The 3,052-nt window shown below is 54.4% G+C and overlaps 2 protein-coding genes across 7 annotated transcripts in view; one reads left to right on the top strand and one right to left on the bottom strand.

Moving 5' to 3' along the window:
- Positions 1–3,052, bottom strand: part of S1PR4 (sphingosine-1-phosphate receptor 4) — a 32,714-nt gene that overhangs the window by 13,288 nt on the left and 16,374 nt on the right. For 4 of the 6 annotated variants that reach the window (XM_025196461.1, XM_025196460.1, XM_025196462.1 and 1 more), the window contains 2 exons: positions 2,721–2,961; positions 1,170–1,477 (listed from right to left, as the gene is read on the bottom strand). The gene's annotated coding sequence lies outside the window, so the exon portion shown is untranslated. Of the gene's footprint in view, positions 1–1,169; positions 1,667–1,741; positions 2,342–2,720; positions 2,962–3,052 lie in introns of those variants that run through there. The other 2 variants (XM_025196463.1, XM_025196465.1) reach the window with 2 other exon arrangements.
- The window catches only part of LOC102386560 (granzyme K-like), an 8,952-nt gene that overhangs the window by 752 nt on the left and 5,148 nt on the right, over positions 1–3,052 (top strand). The gene's annotated exons all lie outside the window — the stretch shown is intronic.

The raw sequence follows: 3,052 nt of genomic DNA, 5'->3' as shown, positions 1-3,052 counted from the left end.
CAGCAGGTGAAGAGTGAGGGGATCTGGGGGCATGAGGGTCAGAACTGAGCTATGGGTAGGGAGCCCAGCACCAGCCTGGCTGGCCATGTAGCTGGTCAGGGTTGAATCTGGATGCTTCCTAAGTTCCCAGTTTGGCTTTCCAGTATCATTGGAAGTATGGGCTTGGACTGTAAGGTGGATAGAAAACTGGCTGGGGCACAGTAAAACACTGGAACAGGTTACCCAAAGAGGGGGTGGGCTCTCCATCCTTGGAGGTTAACACCTGGCTAGACAAAGCCTTGGCTGGGATGACCTATTTGGGGCTGGTCCTGCTTGGAGCAGGGGGTTGCATTAGATGTGATCTCCTGAGATCCCTTCCACCCTCATTTCCTATGATGCTATGATTGTGGGGGTGGTTTAGGGCTCAACTAGCGCATAGCCCTGCCCTCGGTACTCTCAGCCCACCAGAGCCAACCCCCTCGTTCCCTCCAGCCCGATCCACCTGAAATCAGACCCTCCCCTCAGAGCCAGTGACCTCAGCTCCTTCCCAGTTCTCAACCCACTGGTGCAGCTGGTCCCAGGCTGCCAGAGTCACCCACAGACATTTCCAGTCTGGGGCCAATCTCCTTCCCTTGCATGCCCCCTTGCCTCCTGCATGTAGGGCCATGGCATTTCTAGCTATGCCTGGGTTTTAAGCCCCTATCCTGGTTTGAATGGAGCATGGCAAAGCAGCCACTTTGATAAAGTTGTGGGTGACACATTCAGCAATCAGGCCATCCAAATTCACTGCCCCCCCCCCCCCCTGGGGGGGGTCTGTGGGCAGTTTTTCGCACACCCCCCCCCCCCGCCTGGGGTGGCTCTGTGGGCAGTTCTCAGCAATGCCTGTTGCACGGACAGGAGAAGGAGGGCTGCACTGGGTCTCCAGAGCTCTGCACTGCTCTGCACCCCTGTGCACCCAGACCTTGCACTACTGCTGTTTGAGGCCCCCTCTATGGGGGAATCAGTTGAGGACCTGGGGCTGTGCTGGGCCTTTGCACATGGACGAATGCACAAGGTCCAGATGGAGAGAGGAGAAAGGAGCAAGGATGGGGGTGGGGATCAGGACTGGGTCCAAGCCTGACATGGGCTTTGGACTCATCAAGCCTGAAAGTGGAAATCATGTCCAAAGAGCAGCAGGCAGGAGGACCCACCTGCCCCATGCACGAGCAGCTTCGCAGGGGTGCACACTGGTGCCTTAGAGCCGAGATAGGATACGGGCCCGGGAGTGCACGGGTGCACATGAGGAATCATCCCCTGCAACGGGAGGCCTCCTCGCTCCCCTCCCACCTGCACCGTGCAGGTCAGAGCTGGCAAAGGGAACGCTGGCCTGTGGCACCTTCTGATGATGGCATGCAGCCGCCATCCACGGGTTGACATCAGAGCTGCCACGTGCCTGATACCCACATCCTCTTCCTGAAGGTGAACCCCCGTCCGGGCGCTGGCATCAGGGGCAATGCACCTGCAGAGCAGAGAAAGGCTGTTTGCAGCAGGGCAGGTCTTCGGCATCATGAGCTCTAGACCATCACCCATACCCAGTCACAACCAGTTTAAGCCTTTGGATGCTGTTGCTTCATATCCCCACCCTGGCCTTATCCATAGCTCATTGCTGCCAATAGAAAGATTTCCACTGATGCAACGTGGTGCAGACCCCGTGCCCGGTTGCTGGCTCATGCAGCCATGTCCTGCATACTCCCGAAACACCTGCTGGCTCCATGGCACTCACCTAGGTATGCTACAATCACTCCTTCATCTTGCTGGGTGCTCAGGAGCTCTATTGCTTTGCAATGCAGGACTGTCACGTAGGTAGGACAGGAAAAGCATCACTGCTAGCTATTTCCTGGCTCCAGGGGCTTCTTCCAGCCCCCCCAGGGCATGTTCTTGAGTGTCTGCTGTCAGTTCTGCACCTGCAAGTCGCAGGCAAAAATGCTGGGGTTTGCAATTCAGCATGTGCTGATGCCAGCACCTGGTTCTACCTAATTGCTCTCACTGCCCCATTATGAAGAATGTGCTCGCCACCAGGGGCTCAGGCAGCTTTGCAGGTGCCGTTGGGGGCTCCACTGGGGCACGGAGGGGGTTGAACCCATGCATGAAGCTTTGCAAGCAAAAGCTGGGAGTGAGCAGGTGCTACGCCCCCTCCAGCTCCTGGTTTTTTTGCTCCAACTCCATGGACTTCCAAGTGCTGCAAGACCCCAGTTTGAGTTGATGCCTGCACGGAGCCTAGAAACATGCGGGAAGGCTTGGAGGGTGTAGTTCAGTATGATCTGGGGGCCTGGGCATTCACAGCTGACCGAGGACCCCTTGCCAGAGCAGTGAAGCAGGCTCACCAACCCCAAACAAGATTTAAACGGAGGCTTTAGAAATCCCTGGGTCTACCGTAGGCTGTAGGCATGGTTATGGACTGACAGACCACGCTGACCAGTGCAGGCTATGGACCTAGCAAAAGCCCAAGTTACGAATGACATGTGCCTAAGGTGGTATGCAATCAGTAATCAATAAACTTGCATTTTAGTCACAAGTAGTAGCCTGGAAAGTAGAATAAGAAGCCGTTTATCCAATCCACTACTATTAGACTAGGCCAAGAATAAGTAATTGCTTTTTGGAAAGTGTGTAACGGCAGCTAAAACTGATGTTTTGCCTTTTGATAACTGAGTTGTATGGAGTCAGCTAGAATCCCATTGCACTCATCACATGTCTTTGCAAACCTGATGTCAGCCTTGACTTCCAAGGGACTTGCGCTAAGTTGCAGGCACGTGGCTAAAGCAGGCCATAAGGCGTGTTTCTTGGTGCACCGTTGCAGACGTTCAAACTGGCAAGTCGCATTCTCAGATCGGGAGGGAAAGGGATCAGAAGTCCTCATCACTCCTAGAAACATCCAACGCAGACCCCAGAGAGCTGGCACCTTCCAAATCCACAGAAAAACTGGCTGAGTCCAGCTCCCAAAATCTGAGTGAAATAAAGACATATTTTAATAATACCCTCTGTTGGGGTTAGTCATAAGCCACACATGAATATTGGGTGTAAACAGGGGGAGGAT

This window comes from Alligator sinensis, unplaced genomic scaffold (genome assembly GCF_000455745.1).
Source record: "Alligator sinensis unplaced genomic scaffold, ASM45574v1 scaffold1295_1, whole genome shotgun sequence".
Lineage (NCBI taxonomy): Eukaryota > Metazoa > Chordata > Crocodylia > Alligatoridae > Alligator > Alligator sinensis.
This window is presented reverse-complemented; position numbering and strand designations above follow the sequence as displayed.